General features: G+C 42.8%; 1 pseudogene; it reads left to right on the forward strand.

Moving 5' to 3' along the window:
* The first annotated feature begins 11288 nt into the window (after positions 1-11288).
* Positions 11289-11404, forward strand: LOC112471324 (annotated as a pseudogene).
* Positions 11405-21442: the final 10038 nt, after the last annotated feature.

Raw genomic sequence — 21442 nt, forward strand, 5'->3', positions numbered from 1 at the left:
CCATCTATTCCCGTTTATGCTGTAATTATCTCCTAGGTGACTAACTGCCATGGCTCCCAAACTGTTCCTCCATCTCCAGTGCTGCCCTTCTCCAATCCATTCTCCATTCAGAAGTTTATTCATTCAAACAATATTTCTGAGCATGTGGGCAGAGATATTTTCTAACATGAAAATCTTACCCACCGATCCAATCTGCCCCTGGTTCCACGTCTTCCCGCGCATCCGTCAGGTCTCAGCTCAGCTAGCATCTGCCTCTTTAAAATTGCTTTAAAATTTCTTCTCCAACCACCCCAGCCTCAAGGAAGCACCCCCACACACACCTTCACCAGAACCGAGTCCTGGTGCCTTTCACAGCAGCCACCACACTCTGCATCACTGCCTGCTTTCTGCCCCAACACCTGGACTGCAGGCTCCCGGAGAGCAGGACTGGGTCTTGGTCTGAGTTTATTCTACAGAAAGAATGTTGAATGAAGAATTAGATAACAAAACAGGATATTATTTGATAATGTCAGGGAGAGCTTTATGGAGGAAGTGGGGCTTGCAATAGACCCTGAGTCTGCAGACAATCTGGACAAACTCCTCACAGAGGGAAGCGGCCTGGGGAGAGGGCTCACTGTGACTAAGCCAGAATGAAGGACATTCCCCAAGAAACTGACCTGGATTCTTGGGAAGCTTTATACTTAAGAGATGTATTCAGAAGTGTTTAGAAGTGAAATATCATATCTGCAATTTACTTTCAAACATTTCAGAAAAAAAGCGAAGATTTTAGTATATGCATGTAAATAAAACAAATATGAAAAAAACATTTCCACTTTTAAATCTAGGTGGTGGGTATTTTGTATATTGTACAAGTGTGAGGTATATATTGTATATTATTGTTCTGTTCTTCCCATTTTTTTTCTGTACGCTGAGAAGTTTTCATAAAACAAAGCTAAGGAAATAAAAGCTTTCCTTTGATGATAGGGGTGGGAAGGGAGCTGGCACTCAAAGAATAAACATGGGGGTGTTTATAATCACTCTTACAGTTTCATTTTTAATTATTATACACATAATTCATGTTAAATGTAGAAAGTTTCAAAAATTGAAATAAACACAAAGACGTAAGTAGAAATCATCCATAATCACAGCTCCCAGGAAATAAAAATGCAGTAAATGTTTTACTATATTTCCATCTGGTCTTTTCATATTTTTATTTAACTAAATTCTCCTTCCCCCTCGCCCCCTAAGCCTCTAGATATGTTTGGGGCCATAATCACTCAATTTTGCTGTTTTCACTTCCAACTCAGAACTTCAGACCCCTGAAATGCCAAAGCAGGAAGGTGTCCTGTCCAGCACCACCTTTTGTGCTCCCAGTGGGCTCCAAGAGGGTAGCAGGTGAGAACCATGTCAGCTGTGAGTCCTGGGGCAGAAAACTGGGGCCACACTTTCTCCAGTAGCCATAGGGCCTCTGGCCTTAGTTATCGTCTCTCACATGCAAACATGCCTCTACACACGTATACAAACATACCTCTATGTACACAACATACAAACATACCCCCACACACATCTATACACACACTAAAATGCCCCTATGCACACAGACACACACTTCTACATACACATTAACATACCCTTACACACACACACGCACACATGCCATCTGCTCTGACACCCCACCCCCACTCCAGAAACTAATTGGAGAAATTATGTCTTGCTTTTCTTTCTTTTTTTCCTATTGAGGACAGTAAGTGAACATTTTCCCCTCTCCCCTCTCAGGAAGGACAGTTAAGAGAGGAGAAGCATTAACATTTATTTTGTATTTCCTGGGCTCCCTGTGAAACATGTCCCTGTGACATCTTGACCAAAGGTGAACAAGCTGATTTGCTGAGACCGAGAGGAAAATGATGCATTGCAGAGGTGGCCAATAAGGCCCGTGATCCAGGGGCCTCCCCAGCTTCTCCGACTGCGGGAGGCCCTCCAAGCTGGCTCCAAACCAGCCTTCAGATGAGGATAACCAAGCATAGTCATCTTGGCAGGCAGGGCCTTGGAGCCAGGTTTATTTTTATTTTTCCAAAGGAAGCCACATGACATTTTTATTTTACACCATGTGTTGCACATAATTCATACCTGTTGTACCAACAACAGTTCTGGGCATTTGGGATAAGCAGTGACTTGGAGCAATTCAAGTCTATCCTTGATCTAATTCATAGAGGGGCTCCAGGGAGTAATTCACACTGGGCCCTTGACGCAAGGGCCAGCCTGTTATGCCCCATCATCTGTCACTGGCTGTGGCCCACAGTGGGTGGGTGTGTATGTACATAATCTCTCCGGCATTTCTGGGCTTCTGGGCATAGTGATTCAGCACAGGGCAGTGCACAAGAGAAGGGCCAGCTCGAGGCCACTAGCAGCCAACACTCACTCACAGGCGCCAGGGAATGGGGCATCTGTGGTTAAAGGGTATCACATTGCTGCGCCCCAGCCCCTGTCTGATTCTGAACATCAAGACAGAGCTTAAGAACTTGCACTTCTAACAGTTCCCAAGCGATGCTCAGGCTGCTGGTCTGGAGTCCAGACTTTGCGAACTATAGCTCTAAGCTGTGGGATAGGCAATTCCCAGCAATTAAAGGCTGAGGTAGGAAAGCAGATGGGCTTTCCTGAGACAATCACCCTTAATATCTGGTGCTCAGCTCCTTGCAGGACACTAATTTGGAGTAGGAGTTGGGGGTGGAGTGCAGAGAAGGAAAGAGAGTCCAGGAGTGGAGAAGAAGGCTTAGCTGGAACAGCATGAGGCTCCTGCCCTGGCTGGAAGCCTGAGTTTTCTGACTGAAGAATGGGGGCAAGGGAGCTCCGGCTGCTCTCCTGGAGGCAACAAGGCCATTGGCTCTGAGAGCCATGTTGGACAGGGCCTCGCTCCTGGCCTTCACACCCACCAGTGGCTCCCAGAGAATGAAGCGCACGCTTAGCCCCACCCCTGGCAAGGCAGGGCGGGAAGGTGTTCTCATGGCTACCCATGTGAAGTCCAGGGCCCTGAGAGCAGAAGGGATGCATCCGTTGGCCCAGCTTGTTACAGGCAGACCCAGGCAGGGAGAGACCTCTTGCGTGTGTGGTTTCATCGTGATCCCTCTCACACTCAACAGCGGAGCACTGGATCCACAGGGGCTCCCATCTCACCCCGGCAAGGTCTGGAGCAACTTCCTCTACTCTCACACAATACTTCGGACACCAGATGAGTGGGGCTTTTCCCACATCAATGCAGCTCATTTCTCCAACAGACACTGACTGAGCGTCCCACCATTTAATTCAACTCTGACACTATCTACCCAGAGATAACATCAAACCCCACGGGTTAAGACTGCCTCCCACTTCAGAATGTAATCTAAGACAGCCACTGTGGAAAATTGTATGGAGGTGCCTCAAAAATTTTAAAATAGAACTACCATACGATCCAGCAAGTCCGCTTCTGGGTATTTATCCAGAGAAAATTCCATTATTATCTCAAAGAGATACCTGCATACCCATATTCACTGCAACGTTATTCACAATAGCCAAGATATGGAAACAATCTAAGTGTCCATCAACAGACGAATGGATAAAGAAGATATGATACCACATCTGAACAACTGGCTATAAACAGAGGTTCCTTCACTCTCTCCTCATTTTGATAATTTGCTAGAATGGCTCACAAACTCAGGGAAACATTTACTTGTGTTTACCAGGTTGTTATACAGGTGAACAGAGGAAGAGGTACATAGGGCCAGGCCCCATCCAGAGGCCACAAAAGAACCCCCCCCTAACTCACCTCATGTATGTATACACAACGGTATGTTATTCATCCTTGATAAAGAAGAAAATCTTGCAGTTTGCGATAAGTTGAATGGAATATAAGGGCCAAGTGCTAAACGGAATAACTAAGACAAAGACACATACTGTGTGATATGATTTACATGTGAAATCTGAAAAAGCCAAACTCAGAGAAACAGAGTGTAGATTGGTGGTAACCACCCCCTGGTCAAAGGGTACAAACTTCCAGTTATAAGATCTAATGTACAGCACGGTGATTATAGCTAATAATATTGTATTATATACTTGAACGTTGCTAAGAGAATAAATCTTAAATGTCCTCACCACAAAAAAATAAATGGTAATTATGTGATGTAATGGAGGTGTTAGCTAACGCTATGGTGGTGATCATTTTGCAACATAAGTCTATCAGATCAACACATTGTACACCTAAACTTATACAATGTTATACGTTAATTATATCTTAATAAAGCTGAAGGAGAGAAGACTGCCTCTTACTTTAAATATGGCAATCAAAAGTCCCAATCACAAATACTTCTGACCAACTGGCTAAACCAGGAGTTCCCTCAACCCTCTCCTCAGTCAGATCATTTGCTGGAATGGCTCACAAACTCAGGGAAACATTTACTGAGGTTTTTAAACAGATGAGCCCCATCCGGAGGCTACATAGGAACCTCACTCTAACTCACTTCATTAGCATAAACTCCAGTGTGATAAAAGGGCTTGTTATGAATAACAAAAGAAGCTCCTGTCACTTAGGAAATTAAAAGAATTTTAGAAACTCTGTGCCAGGAATGAGGACAAAGGCAAAGACCAAATACATATGTAATATACATATTTTTAATTATACACATCGGAATGAAAGATCTGCATAAACTAGCTTTAAGCAAAAAAGATCATTTGTTCATTCATATAACTGAAAGATTCGGGGGTCACTAACTTCAAGAATGGCTTAATCAGGGCTCAAACGATGTCTGCCTCTCAGCCCTGGCTTCTTCCATGTTGGTTCTTGTCCTGGATTTAAAAGGGTGGCCAGACCTCACTGACTCTCAGCAGGTTCAGCAAGAAGCTCTTCCTGGGATCAGTTTTGGTTAAGCTTTATGGGCTTAGGTCAAAGATGAGCTAGAGGGCTGAGACGGAGAGAGGAGAGGCTCCCCTAGGGAAAATCTTCCACCAGGCAAAGGGAGGGTGCCGGCAGAGTGGCAGATACCCCCCAGAGGGTGCTGCCTGCTTGTCTGCTCATCTGCTTGTCTGGTTCTCTGGTGGCCCAATTGTCTAATTCTCTGCTTGTCTGGTTACCTCATCACCTGGTCAAAGGTGGTCTGTCTAGGGGTGGGATGCTCCAGTTGAGGGGACCAATTTGTCCTCATCAGGCCCTGAAGCTACAGAAGGAAAAAACACAACTGCCAGGTCCCCGGTTCCCAGTCAGCTAAGGGTGGAGAGTCAGGTGGACATGTCTGGAAGAACACGAGAGAGAGTCCCGACTTCTCCTGTGGGTACTCTCCTGTGGACCCTGGCTTGAGTGCCTGGATGCTGGACCCATGATCTGGCCGTCCTGGGGATTGGGGGCTACAAAGATATATTTGGGGGTACGATAGAGAACAAAGATTCTTGTACCACTCAGGGTCCCCGAAGGAAATAGATGCAAATTCAAATTAAGATAATTTTGAGAGAGTTTAATAAAGAAACTATTTAGAAAGGTTTGGACAGCATATAGGGAGATCTCAAAGGAAGGAACAGTAGTGACATCTGGATTCCGTGTGACATCAGGCCTGACAGGCTAAAGGTGGGGAGATATTAGAACCCAGAGGCAAAGAGGGCTGTACAGAAATAGCTTAACAAGAAGTTGTCACCTGGGACAAGGCTGCAAGGAGGCTTCAGGAGGGAGTTGGGGGAATAAATGCCCTCACCTCTTTCTTCCTCCCTCCCTCCCTCCAATTTCCTGCTTTGGCTCCCGTTTGTCACACCCAACCAGAAGCCAGTGTGCTGGCCGCCCAGCCTCCTGGGGCACAGAGCTAGGTGGAGAAGCTGGGAAAAGGCCTGCAGAGTAGCTAGAGCAGCCTCGTGCACATGGAGTGTGTCTGTGGGGCTCTCCAAAGGCTGCTAGGGTCTAAAACCAAAGATCTGGTGGTAGTTGTCTGGGGAGGAGGAAAGGGGCTTAAGGGCTCAGCCCTACATCTCAGAGCAGAACAGACACAGTAAGCACAGCAGTAGAGGTGAATGAGTAAAGACTCACCAGGGTCAGCCAAGCCAGAGGTAGAAAAGGCCCCATATCCTGCTGTGACTTCATGAGCCTGAAGGGGAGGCCCAATGAGAAAGGCTAGCTGGGCAGAAAACACTGACTTCGAATACCTCTGAGATGACAGGTGTCCTGAGCTGAATAAGGGACACATTTTGACATTGTCTTTGCATCTTCTCCAAGCAGCTCCAGAGCTCCTCCTTCGTGCAAGGAAAGGAGCTGACAAACTCAGTCAGTCACTCTGAGAGGTATAGGGCACAGTCAGATACAGCTTCATGAGTGTGTCACCTGAGCAGTCACACAGGGCCCCACGATTGGCTTACTGCTCTGTCATTGTCATAATCTTTAAACAAAAAGCACTGTTTTCATTGTGCACAGGGTTCCACAATTATGTAGCTGCTCCTGATGACAGCTTGCTAAATTTTTCAAAGAGTACCTGGAAAGGGCAATGCTTATCTCCAAGGCTTCATACACAATCAGACAGGATGACAGGCTGGTGAAGAGATATTTAGACTAGGGAGGGGGCTGTGCTTTTGGAGCCCCTTACATCAAGTCATGTAGATGAACGCCAACTGCATCCAGGGACAGAATTAGCCCCACAGAAAACATAAAGACCAAGGGCAAACCAATGCCCAAGAGGCAGCCACAAAAAAGAGTAGAGTCCTGATGACAGAGGCTGTTGGATAAAAAGCCGCTGGTCCTACAGGCTGCGGGCTGAGAGGTGGTGTCACCTCCAGGTCCTTAGCCTGAGATGGTCCAGGTTCCATTAACCCACATAGCACCAGTTGCCCAGCCAAAGTACCAAGGTTATCTGGCAGCATCTGGGCGCCTGGTGTCCTCTTATATCCTATGACACACACTCAGGAGTCTTAAGTGTCTGAAAGGGGGTGGGCAGGAGCCAGCCTGGGTGGCCCAAGGGCAGGAGGTCAGGAGTGGTAGTGCAGGGAGCCACCAGTGAGCCAGACCCCTCAGTTCTCTCCTGTCCTTCAGCCACTGCTTGATGTCCTGACATGGCCACTTCTGCAAGTAGGGAGAGTCACAGAGACCGGCAAGAGAAGGACAAATGTTAGGTCACCCCAGTAGCAAAAGTCTGAGGACCTATTCTATGTGGAGTACTAACAATGCCCTCCTAGCTGGCACTATTACTCTCTCCGCTGGACAGAGTTTTATGGTCCTGACATCACAGTGGGTATCAGCAGCCAGTAGGAGCCCCAGGCAAAGAGATGCACGTGCTGGCAGCTGGAAGTCATGGCGTTGGGGGATGGGTGGAATTCAGAGGGCATCCACTGTACCTGGCATGGAGTTAAACTTGTGCACCCTGACTATATGTTGTGCTCGGCAGTGCACAAGGGGAAGCAGACCTGCAGCATACTGAGCACTGTGCAAGACCCTAGTCTAAAATCTCTTTATAAACAAGCTCTCTCTGATAACAGCCTTATGAGAAAAGTTTTATTAATTGCCCCCGTTTCATGGATGAGGTAACTGAGGCTCAGAATGATGTGTCTTTTCCAAGTCACACCTAGATGGTAAATGAAAGACATGAAATTCAAACCTAGGTGGTTGTGACTCCAGGAAAGTTGGAGAACTAGGGATGTGCAAGGAAATGTGCCAGGAAATGCTGCTGGGCAGATAAAGAGCCTTTTGTACCTTAAGGAACCACTGAAGAATTCAAAGGCAGTGATCGGGTTTGAGGTTTCAAGAAGTCGCTCAGGCTCGGTGGGGGGAGAACTCAGGGGAGCTCTGTTAAGACTGGAGGCAGGAAAAGCGGGGGAGGCTTTTGCACTTGTAGATGCTTTTAATGAGCCTGTGCTTACCTCACGGTCTTGTGCTGCCCCCAAGTGGTAGTTCTTCAGAATTGATTCCTTTGCCAAATAAGTGCTTGGAGTGGACTATTTGTTCAATGTTTGTCAAACTGATCGTGCCTCAGAATCGCCTAGAGAGTTTGTTAACAGAGATTCTGACTCAGTAGGTCTGGGGTGGGCCCAAGAATTTGTCTTTCTTTCGAGTTCCCAGGTGATGCTGGTGGTCTGGAGACCACATTTTGAGAACCACAGGCTTAGTTGTTTTCAAGGGACCACTGGTTCAGGCTGCCTTGTGCGAGAAGGAGTTTAAAGAGGATCCTGAAATTTAGAGCTGTGACCTCAGAAAGGACATACCAGAAGCAAGTGGGGAAGGCTTCTGAGGATCCTAGGCTCTGAGAACAGTTTGGACTCAAAGGAGCCAATTTCTAGAGGAGGCAGGAGTTTTGAGACATCGGTGAAAGAGCTGCCTCATTTCATGTCATTTCTGCATCTTTAATAATAGAAAACACTTTTATCACCGTTCTAAGCACTTTACATGTCTTTATTCAATTAATTCTCCCCATAAGTCTGTGAAATAAATTCTATTATCCTCCCGTATGAGCTGAATTATATCCCCAAAAATTCATATTTGAAGTCTTAATTGGCAATACCTCAGACTGTGGCTGCATTGTAGGCAGAGTCTTTAAAGAAGCAATTAAGTTAAAATGAGGCCATTAAGATGGGCCTAATCCAATATGACTGGTGTCCTTATAAGAAGAGGGGATTTGAACACAGACAGGTGTGGAGGGAAGACATGTGAAGACACAGAGAGAAGACGGCCATCTACAAGCCAAGGAAATAGGCCTCAGAAGAAAATAAACCCACTGACACCTTGATCTTGGACTTGTCGCCCCAGAACCATGAGAAAATAAATTTCTGTTGTTCAAGCCCCCCAGGCTATGGTATTTTGTTATGTCAGCCCTTGAAAACTAGTACACTCCCATCTTACACATAAGGAAACTGAGGCACACAGAGGTTAAATAGTGTGCCCAGTTGCTACTTGAACCCAAGTAGTCTGGCTCCAAGCCATGTCGTTTGTTTATTTGTTGGTTGGTTTGGCCACTAAGCACTGTGCTCCCAGTGATGAGTGAGTCCTGCCCTCATCCCCCCCTCACTCCTGCTTCCACCTTCCTGCTCCCCAACAGAGTGATAGCTTCTTCACTTCTCAGTGGACTGTTACGATAGTTACCTAAAACTCATCTTCTCACCATGCTTCTCCCACTCCCATCTTTTCCTCACCACTGCAGAAAATCCCTCCACCAGTGATTTCTCTCAGGCTCAAATCAACCTCGCCCCTCTTTTGCCCAGAGCCCTCAGTGACTCCCCATGCCTTCAGGATAAAGCTTTCCATATCACTCCTCAATCCTTCAGCTTGTGTTGTCACCCAGAGAGGCAGGATGGACCAATAACTGGCATAGCAAGCAGGGCATCTAAGTGATGACCACAACCAATGGAGGGGTCGTCTCTTTTGCTTTAGTTTGTTAACTGGCTCTGCTGTCTGCTGGTTAACTCGATGTTTCGAGCTGTGCTGCTTTGTGCCGTATTTGCTGAGTCCTACTGAGCACAGATTATAGATTTTACCAGCCTAAACTGGAGGTTTCACTATTCGGCTTTAAGAACAGGAGTATGGGATTGAGGCCCTCCTTAATGTGGCCCTGGGTTGTGTACTTCGGCCTGGACCTCTCTGTGTGTCTCATTGAATTGTGTGTCTCAATTCTAGCATAAACCATGACTAATGCCAGTCTCAGGAGACCAACTCTTACCCTGTGACCATTGGGTGTGTGACCGATGTCCTGTGCTATATTCAGGTTCAACAGTGTTTGCTCATGCGGAAGAAAACAGTCACCATGTGGTCTGCTGAGGTTCATACCCCTAAAAGCAGATGGCGCGCCAGGATCCTACAGACCTTAAGTGTCTCTGCTGCTGCTGCTGCCAATGAAAAAGGTGGGTGATAGGGAAAAGACACCATGGCACCCCATGATACCCTATGGCATAAACTCTTACAAAAAGTGCCCCGAATATTTTATTCCTGCATCTCTTAAAGGGCCAAAGGATACCATGACCCTATTGGACAACCATAAAAGGGATCAAAAAAGACTCTGGAATTAATTGAGTGTGGTGTCTTAGCAATACATGAAAGGGCTACTCTGCTTCCTGTTTAAGCAGGGGCCCCTTAACCAATAATATGACAATTGCCGTGGAGGAAACCCTTAATTCTGACAATACTGACTTGAAGCATTCTGAAGGAAGAGACTTATAGATAGGAGAAGGGCCTGCCCCAAAATAGTAACCATCTCCCCGCAAAATACCTGGATACAGGGGGAATAAAACAAAAACAGAGGTCCATAATTGGGGAGTGGTGACCTGATTGAAAATCCAAATTTTTCTGAAAGAATGTACACAACAAAAAGATGAAAGGGCACCCATTGGCTTTTGCCCCTCTGCAACATAGGTTCTGAATTAACTTTAACATCTGCTGAAATGAACCAATTGGCAAACTTTCATGGCCCTAACTCTAGAGTTCAAATTATACTTATACCAGGGAACTCCACTAAATTTAAACAAGATAGCCCTTCTAATCTTAGGGGAGTCACTAAACATAAAATAGAGGAGGAACCTTAACCATCAGAACTATTGCCTGGCCCAAATTCTCCATGGTCATAGCACCCGTTGCCCTATAATATCCCATAGTTGGCATGGGCATTTCCACTCGATGAGTAATAAAATTAACTTAAGTCTTTGGCACTTAATAATCAGCTTGACAAAAGGGACCCGATAGACTTTCTTCTTCCTCTCCATTTAAAATATTAATATAACCCGATATAAATTAAACATGGCTTTCAAAGATTAAAATCATTATATAAGACTTATTTAGAGAAAGGGTGATTATCCACACTGTTTCTCCATTTAACAGCCTGCTTCTAAACCTAGAAAGAATGAATGGTCCCTCACAAGGGGTTACCGCAATCTCAATGCTGCGGACTCACTCATTAAGAGCCTCATATCCAATATTATTAAAATTACGGGCTTAATCCAACCAACAACTAGGACTCTCCAGGGAGTACCCTCACAGCCCTGTCATCACACACAATCTTTACAGGCAAGATCTTAACCACATCAATTTTTCCAGGAGCACAGATATGACATCGCACTGATGACACCCTCCTCCTCCAAGGAGATTCATTTGACATGTTCATTCAGGACATACAAATACTCATAAAGAAACTCTAACAAAGGGGATAGGCCATTGATCCACATGTAGTACAAGGCCCACCACCTGATATTCATTTGGTCGGCGAAGAGTCGCTTCACATGCTGACATTGTCAAGAAACAGCTATTGGACATGGTTCCATAGTGTAGCAGTTAGCACATCTGCTTTACACGCAGAAGGTCCTGGGTTCACACCCCAGTGGAGCCATGGTCCATGGTCTATGGCCATGCCACCCTGAACAAGCCTGATGTCTGATCCCTGAAGCTAAGCAGGGTTGAGCCTGGTTAGTACTTGGATGGGAGACCACCTAGAAAGACCAGGTGCTATAGGCATTAATAATAATAATAATGATAATAATAATAGAAAGAAACAGCTATTGACCCTCTATTACTCACAACATTAAAACAAGCCCAATATCTCTTACGCTTTTGGGGCTCTGAAAAAAACACATTTCTCATTTACAAATTTTTCTTAAGCCCATGTAAGTTGTTAATCACAAACGTGCCCACCTCGAATGGGGAGACTACAACAAAAGCCTCTAGAATTTGTCCAAATTACATTATGCCCAATCTTCACCCTTTATCACCCAGAGACTCCTTCACTCTAGAGGCTTTTTCATTCCTCCCAAAATCTCTGGACCACCCATAATGGCCATAAGTCGTCTATGGCTTTTAATGGATGCTCTCTCCAGCCCCGCACCATACATCATTAGAATGGCAAGTGCTGGCTACACACAGAGCTTTCCTGGCAACAGAGCCTCTCACAGGCCCTGAACCTGGGACCCTCTATATTGAGCTGCCCACTATGCCTCAGGTCATGGAAGCAGCACCTCACAAGCTTGGCACAATCACAGAGGACTGTGCTGAAACAGAAATGGTACCTACAGGATAGAGTCGAATCTGGGCCCTCTGATGAATCCCACTTTCAGGACTCAATGGCCATTCCTGTCCTCAGTTCCTTGCCATATGCCATGGTGCTAGATGAAATCACCCTTTGGCTACTTGAGGAGCCCCATGGGATCAACTGAATTAACAGCAAAGGTAGTTCACACACCTTAAAGACATCATCCTACCATCACACACGATAGAGACCAATGGAAGGCTACTGCTGCTCATATCTTAACCAGGACATCCCTGATAAGAGACAAGACTCAGGGTCAGCACAATTGGCCAAACTTCAGGCAGTCATCTTACCACTGTATTCTCTGGCCAACAATTGGCCCTATCTACATATTTTTATAGATTTTTGGACCGTTACCAATGGTCTTGCTATCTGGTCTGACCAATGGCAGCGACAACAATTCATTATCCAAGGTCGCCCCGCTTTGGGGTAAAGAATTCCGGGAATTTCTTGCCTCACGGATACTCAAAATATAAATCAAGGTTACGCATATTTTTCTCCACATAGTAAACCCACAAATTCACAAGGCCTCATCAAGACACTTCTTATCCCCTTTAAAATTCAGGACATCATCGATAGTTACCAAGGCACCCATTTCACTTCTCAGACTACACAATACTAGGCCTTTTTTAAAAAACAGCTTTATTAAGATATAATTTGCATACTATATAATTCCCCATTTGAGGTGTACAAGTCAATGGCTTTTTGTATATTCACAGATTCGTGCAACCATCACTATAATTGATTTTAGAACATTTTTATTACTCCAAAAAGAAGCTCTGTATCTTAGTCATCACCCCTCTCTTTCTTCATCCCTCACCCTAGCCCTTGGCAGCCACTCATCTACATTCTGTCTCTATAGATTAGTCTATTCTGGATATGATTCCATAGTTTATAGAATCATAAACTATGAGGTCTATTGTGTCTGACTTCTTTCACTTAGTATAATGTTTTCAAGGTTCATCCACATTGTAACATGGTCAGCTTCATTCTTTTTTGTGCTTGAATAATATTGCATTGTATGTATTTACCACATTTTGTTTATTCTTTAATCTGGTGAGGGACTCTTGGATTGTTTTCATATTTTGGCTATTGTAAAAAATGTCGATATGGACATTGATGTACAATTATCTCTTTGAGGGTCTGTTTTCAATTCTTCTGGGTATGTACTTAAGAGAGAAATTGTTGGATCATATGGTAATTCTGACTGCCAAACTGTTTTCCACAGTGGCTACATCATTTAACATTCCACCAGCAATGCACAAGGATTCCAATTTCTCCACATCCTCACCAACATTTGTTATTTTCCATTTATTTTTATTACAACCATCTTAGTATGTGTAAAATGGTATCTCATTGTGGTTTTGATGTGCTTTCCCTAATGATTAGTGATGTTGAGCAACTTTTCATGTGCTTATATCTGCTTTGGAGAGATGTCTATTCAATTATTTGCCTGTTTTTAAAAATTATTAGAGTGATATTGCTTAATAAAATTATATAGGTTTCAAGCGTACAATTCAATAATACATCATCTGTATATTGCATTGTGTTTTCACCATCCAAAGTCATATCTCCTTCCGTCATCATATATTTGACCCCCTTTACCCTTATCTACTATTTCCTCTAGTTATTACTAAACTATTATCTATCTATGAGTTTTTATTTGTTTGTCTTGTTCATTTGTTTCTTTCAGTCTTGTACCACACATATGAGTGAAATCATATGGTCCTCAACTTTTTCTGTCTTACTTATTTCACTGAGCATGACAATCTCAAGATCCATCCATGTTGTCACAAATGGCAGTATTTCATCTTTTCTTATGGCTGAGTAATATTCCATTGTCTATATGTGCCACATCTTCTTTATCCAATCATCTATTGAAGGGCACTTCGGTTGTTTCCATGTCTCGGCCACTGTGAATAATTCTCTAATAAACATTGGGCTGCATATATCTTTATGGATAAATTTTTTCAAAATTTTCAAGTAGATATCCAGAAAAGGGACTGCTGGGTATTTGGTAATTCTATTCTTAATTTTTTGAGGATTCTCCATAGTGTTTTCTATAGTGGCTGTACCAACTTACATTTCCACCAGCAGTGTATGAGGGTTCCTTTTTCCCCAAAACTTCTCCAACACTTGTTATTACTTGTCTTGTTGATAATAGCCATTCTAATAGGTGTGAAGTGATATCTCATTGCGGGTTTGATTTGCATTTCTCTAATGCAATGTCTGTTCATTTGCCCATTTTTAAATTGGGTTGTTTGTCTTCTGGTTGTGGATTATAGGAGTTCTTTATATATTCAGGATATTAAACCTTTATCAAATATAATTTGTAAATTTTTTTACCATCCTGTGGGTTGCCTTAGCACTCTTGATAGAGTCCATTTCCTAATTGGGTCATCTTTTATTACTGAGTTGTAAAACTTCTCTTTTTAATTTTTATTTTTTCAATTACAGTTGACATTCAGTATTATATCGGTTTCAGGTGTATAACATAGTGGTTAGACATTTATATAACTTACAAAGTGGTCTCCCCAGTAAGTCTAATACCCATCTGGCACCATAAATAATTACAATATTATTGAATATATTCCTTATGCTATACTTTACATCCTTGTGATGACACTGACTTTTTGAGGACACCAGACTAAGCTGATTGCAGAATGTCGCCCATTTCAAACTTGTCAGATTGCTTTATAATGATGTCATTTAATTTATTCCTCTATCTCCTATATTTCCTGTAATCTAGAAGTTCATTCAAAAGGCTTAATTGGATTTGGATTAAACATTTTTGGCAAGAGTATTTTGAAAGTGGTTCTATGACAGCATATTCAACCACATCAGGGGCTCATAATGTTCAGTTGTCCGACCATAATTGATGGTAAGTTTGATCACTAGTTAAGGTGATATTATGAGTTGAACTGTGTTCCCCCAAAGAGATGTTTTGAAACCCTCACCCCCAGTACTTGTAAATGTGACTTTATTTGGAAATAGTGTCTCTGCAGATGTGATCGAGCTAAGATGACTGGTGTCTTTACAAGAGGGAAATTTGGACACAGAGTCACACGAGGAGAACAACACGTGATACCAGAGGCAGAAATTGCAGTGATGTGTCTACAAGGCAAGGAAGGCTAGGGATCGCTAGCAATCACTAGAAGCTAGATATCTTGATTCCAGACATTCAGCCTCCGGTACTGTGAGAGAATAAATTTCTTTTGTAGTAAGCCATCCAATTGTGGTAATTTCTAGGCAGCCCTAGGTAATAAATACAGGAGATGACCACCAAATCTTTCTAATATAAAGGTATGCTTCTCCTGAGCATTAAACAAGTAATAGGGTATTACTCTAGCATCATGCCAATGCTCTGTTTCCCGCTGGGTCTGTTTAGTAGCGCAGAAAGCAAGGAAGTGTTCAAAAACCCATGGGGTCGAGCCGAAAGTAAAGGAGTTGGCTTGAAGGGACTTCTACTGACCAATTTTGGGATATTTTGAGTATCAAAAAGAATAACTAAAATTGATTATAAAACATTCTTATTTAAAATCCGTGGATTCATTGTGATACTCAAAAAGAAAAGGAAAAAAAGTAAGAAGAATTCAACTAATAATAAACAACTGTTAATGGACTAATAGAACTATCGAATAATGATCTTTCAACCTCCAATAAAATAATAGAATAAGGATTATCAATGGCCACTCAAAACATGTGCAAATTTGTTAGGGAACAGACCACCAGCAGAGTTTGAACATTTTAACCTGCTTCTTAGGTTCTTTTCTTCTCTGACATGTTGCGGAATCTAGGGTTTGCTAGATTTGAGAGCCTTTATTTCTGTTTCTTTCTCTTCTGTTCAGGACCGAGGCATTAATTTTTCTAACATAACCCTCCAGAGCCATGGTCTCAAACACTACTATTCCCTTGAGGGTTTTAAAAATCTTGATGCCCAGGCTGCAGCCCAGACCATTAACATCGGAATCTCTGCAGATGGGAACCATGCAAAAATATTTTCTAAAAGTTCCCAGGTGGTTTCAGTGTGCAGCCAAATTTGGGAATCACTGCTCTGACTTCAGTCTTATGAGGTCCTTGTGGTAAGAGATATGAAGCCAGAAAGCGAGCAAACAAATCATGTGTATTATCACCTCTGAAAGGATTAATATCTACACTTGGACTTGATCTATCATTATCCTACCCAGCTGCACTTAAGGGAATTATATCTTCCCTAGACCTTAAAAAACTATTCCTTCAAGACACATGCTTTACCTCCTTCTCCATCTATCATAATGTGTCACCTTGGAACCCCATATTTAACCCTTTTAAATATGGCTTCCACTCAGCATAATTATTCTGAGGTTCATCCATGTCATTGAGGATATCAATAATTTATTCTCTTGTATTCCTGAGAAGTATTTCATTTTATACCACAATTTGCCAGTTGACCTGACATTTGGGTTGTTTACAATTTTTGACTATTACAAATAAAACTGCTACGAACATTCATGTACAGATCTTTGAATAAATATATCATTTCTTTTGGGTAAATATCTAGGAATGAAATGGCTTGGTCATATGATAAGTGTGTGTTTAACTTTGTAAGGACATTCCAAACTCTTTTTTATTCTCAAGAGAACCATATGAGAGTTCCAGCTGATCTTCACCCTCAACAACACTTGTGATGGTCTCTCTTTTTATTTCAGCCATTCTAATAGGTGTGTAGTGAGATTTTGTTGTGGTTTAGTTTGCATTTTCCTTATGACTAACGAGGTTGAATGTTGAGCATCTTTAGTGTGTTTATTTATCATCTGTATGTCTCCTTTGGTGAAGTGTCAGTTCAAATCTTTTTTTACTTTTTGGAAAAACAAGTAGGCTGGCGGGGGAGAGGGGGGCGGAAATTTTTGAAAATCATCAAGGTTCTCACCAGATCCACGAGGGGGCAAAAGAGAGCTGATGGGCTTACTGTGATCCTTCCTCTGGCTCCCAGGTTCTGAAAGTGGAATAGAGAGTTGAGATAAGGTTCTACTCTGGCCTTGTGTGGGTAGGTGGGGGACAAGGGAAGGAGAGGCCCCGGGAGCATGTCAACTGCTCCCCTTGCCTTCATATCTATGGTGAGGAAGGCCTCTGTCACCCCCACTGCTCAGAAGAGATGCGGTTTCAGCTGAAGTCCAGGCTGTGGTAAAACTCACTTGGAGGGGGCGGGGGATGGGGGGATGGTTATACCTGGCACTCACCCACTTGCTGCAAGGTGCTGAGCCAAGAGTAATTCTCCAGAGAAAAAGGAAAGTAAGCGGGCAGCAGGTTCACCGGCCTGTAAAGGGACCTGGCGAGGCACCAACAGTATCCACTTCAGTCCCATGTCCAGTTTACTCCTGTCCCCTTCCAGCCTCTCTCCTCCTCTTTCTAGGGTAAGAATTGTCCATAGAGGAGGCAAGAGAACTAAAATGATAAATCAAGCTCTATTCAGAGACTGCAATATGCTGATCGGCTCTGCAGCCAGGCCGGGAGGACACCTGCAGAATAAAGAAATATTTCTACTGGGATTGCTAACAACCCATTTCTCCACACCATGAAGGGAAAACAGGAAAACAGAGTCTATAAGTGGCACCCTACAAAAAATAGAGTCATTCATTCCCTATGGCTAAAACCACGGGGAACCTATGGATCAGAGGCTGGGAACTGCCAGCAGGCCTTTCACTCTACATATTCTTAACTTTTCACACTACATACTCTTATCTTTCCTCACTATATGCCCAGATCAAAGAAAAATAAGTAAATGAAGTCTTTAAACTGTAACTCACAAGAACTAAAGAGTGATATATAAACTGAATTCCCCATCGAGGTTCCTCTCAGTCCCCTTCAGAGTCTCTACTGTCTCTCTCACTGTCCTCCTCTCTCTATTGTCTCTGTCCCTCTGAGTCTCTCTGAGGTTCTCTCTCTGCCTCTGAGAGGAGACCACGCTCTGTCGATGGAGCGTTACCCTTTCTCTAATAAACTTTCCTTTGGACTCTAACTTTGGCTGTGCTTGAATTCTTCCTCGTGCTCAGCCAAGAACCCTTTTCTCTTTCAGTGCAGGGCTTGAGTTCCCCCCACTCGGGGGCGATTTGCCCAGTCCTTCATCAAGACGGGGTGGCTTATCCTCATGAGGACCCAGACGCTGGGAGTGGGTTTTCATAGGGACAAAGTCTGTGCCAATACAATAGGTGCCGAGGCCCAGCCTCCTGCCGCTGGGATCCTCTGGCTAGCTCCTCCTTTCCAGGCCCAGGGGAATCTCTCTTGCATAACATTTGCCTGTCTCCTATTTCCTGCCTGACTGTGGAGGATTAGGTCATTCTCTTAGCTTTTGACCTATTTCTTTTTCTCCAAGATCAAGCTAACTTTTTCCTCTATAGAGGAAACAAAGGTCCCATCCTCACCATCTTCTTACTTAAACCAGAAGGAGTTTGTGACTTTTAACTAAAAGAATGCTCATTGCAGCACAATGCTCAGCACATACCAGAGAAGTCACCTGCCCAGCTCTGGTGGCTTTGGGAGTCCGCTAAGCACAGTAACAGTTGAGAATTGAATGTCCAGCATTTGAATCTCCCACCCGTGACAAACCTAAATATATACTATTTTTATGTGTCAATCATACTTCAATAAGCTGGGGAGGGGGATACCATTTGCAATTGCTCAAAATAAATGAGATATTTATATATAAATTTAACAAAACATGTACAGGGCTGATATGCTTAAAACTGCAAAACATCTATTAAAGAATAAACCAAAGAAAATCTAAATCAATGGAGAGGCATAATGTGTTCATGGATTAGAAAATTCACCATAGTAAACAAGCCAATTCTCTCCAAATTGATATACAGGTTTAATACAATTCTTATCAAAATCTCAGCAAGACTTTTTTATAGACAAGATTACTTTCAAATTTATATGGAAAGAAATAATTTTGAAAAAGAATAACAAAATGGGAGGAATCAATTCTACTTGATATTAAGGCCTACTATACAGCTACAATAATGAAGATGGAGTGTTATTGGTGGAGAGAGAGGCACATAGATTTATGTAACAGCATTGAGAACCCAGAATAGCCCCCACACAAGAACAGCCAACTGATCTTAAACAAAGGTGCAAACTGTATTCAATGGAAAAAGGATACTTTTTCAACAAATGTTGCTATATCAATTGAATATCCATAGTCAAAAATATGAACCTAAACCTAAACCTCATACTTTATGTCAAAAAGTAACTCAAAATGGATCATAGATTTAAAGGTAGAACTATAAAACTTTTAGAGGAGAAAATCATTAGGACCTAAGCCTGATGATCTAAGTGTTCTTAGACAAGACACCAAAATTGTGATCCATAAAATCAATAAATTGGATGGACTTCATCAAAATTAATAATTTTTGCTCTGCAGAAGACACTGTGAAAAGTATGAAACACTGGGAGAAAATATTTGTAAACTACATACATCTGTATATCAGAATATATAAAGAACTCTCAAAACTCAACAGTTAAAAAAAATCCAATTAGAAAATGTGCAAAAGACATGAGGAAACACGTCATCAGAGAGAATATACAATGGCAGATAAGCACATGGAAAGAAGCTCAGCATCTTTAACTATAGGGCAATGCAAATTAAGATCATGATAAGATATCACTACAGACCTATTCAAACAGCTAAAATAAAAAATAGTGGCAATACCAAATACTTGAGAGGATGCAGAGAAACTGGATCTCTCATAAATTGCTTGCTGATGGGAATGTAAAATGGTAGAGTCACTCTGGAAAATAATTTGGCAGTTTCTTTAAAAATGAAACATACTTTTACCATACAACCCAGCGATTGCATAGCTAGACATTTCTCCCAGAGAAATAGTTATGTCCACACAAAAATCTGTCATTAACTGTTCATCGCAGCTTTATTTATAATGGCAAAAACTAGAAACAACCAAAACGCCTACCAGTGAACGGTTGAACAAACTATGGTACATCCACACCATGGATGATTACTAAAAAAAGGAAAAAGAAATTATTGATACATGCAACAACCTGAATGGATCTTAAGAGCATGATTCTGAGTGGGAAAACATGCAAAAGGTCACATACTGTATGTTTCCACTTATATAACATTCTCAAAAAGACAAAAATCTAAAGATGGAGGATACGTCAGTGGTTGCCAGTGGTTAAGGATAGTGGGGAGAGGAGTGGGTGTGACTATAAAGGAATGGAGGAGAGAGATCTTTGTGGTGATGAAATAGTTCTATATCTTGACAGGGTGGTGGTTACGCAAGTCTACATGAGTGATTAAATAACATAGAACTATACCTACATCAATGCCAATTTCCCAGTTTTGACACTGCGCTTTAGTTAGGGAAGATATAATCATTGGGGGAAACCAGAGGAGGGTACAGGATATACTAGATCTCCCTGTACTATCTTTACAACTCTCTGTGAATTTGTAATCATTTCAAAATAAAGGGTTTAAAAAAAAAACTAACATATGAAAGTTCACAATGTGAGAACCTGGGACAGACTGGGTTGGGTTGAAGTTCTGGAATAGGAAAGGAGCGAGCATATATTTTTGGTATGTGGAGAGAGGGGGAGAGGAACCAAGACATATGTATGAGTTTCAACTGTGGCTCACGACATTTCTTCCCTCATGGTGGCAGGAAGTGGCAGGCATGCTGCAAAGACCTGGAAGATGAAGGCTCCAAGGACTGCTTACACTGCAATTTCTGGACCGTAGGATATCACCCGCCCCTCCGGAATGCAGCCAGCCCCTCAGAAACATGACACACCAGATCAGCACCTGATCAGCACCAGTCCTTGGCAAGTCTCTAGACCAACTTCTCCTTTGACCAACAGGGAACTAAGTTTCAGAGAGGGGCAGCAACTTTGCCAGTGTCACACAGGTGTGTTAGTGCATCAGAGTGGGGACGCAAATAACTCTGACTTCTGAGTGCAGAGTGGAGGCGTTAAAGACGCAGTGGTGGGAGGGTAGTAAGAAGGAGTGCTAAGATACTAGTTAGGGACAGATGAAACAGTCAAGATGTGAGACAAAAAGACTCAGGACTTAAGAGACATCTGCATGGGAGTACATGAGAATAAGGGAGATGTCTGGGCTGACCTCAGCCTCTGGCTTGTGCACTCATTCAAATGAGGCCACCATTTTACTGCAACATGAAAGAGGGTGCAGAATATTTGCAAGAACCAGATTTTGGAGCACTATGAGTTCCATCTCAGATCTGCTCAGCTTGAGATCCCTGGGAGACATACAGTGAGAGTTGTCTAGGAGATACTGGGCCACTTGAATATGGGGTTTCAAGAGGAGGTCTGCATTTTCATTAGAATAATCTTAGAACCAGGCAAATACATAAAAAGCATGTCAAATTCCATCAGGCATAAAAAGAATAGCTGAATCAAGGTAGAAAAGGAACACGAAGGGAAGAATGATTTACAAAATTCCAGAATAGACCATCCAGGAG

Source organism: Pteropus alecto, unplaced genomic scaffold (assembly GCF_000325575.1).
Source record: "Pteropus alecto unplaced genomic scaffold, ASM32557v1 scaffold45, whole genome shotgun sequence".
Lineage (NCBI taxonomy): Eukaryota > Metazoa > Chordata > Mammalia > Chiroptera > Pteropodidae > Pteropus > Pteropus alecto.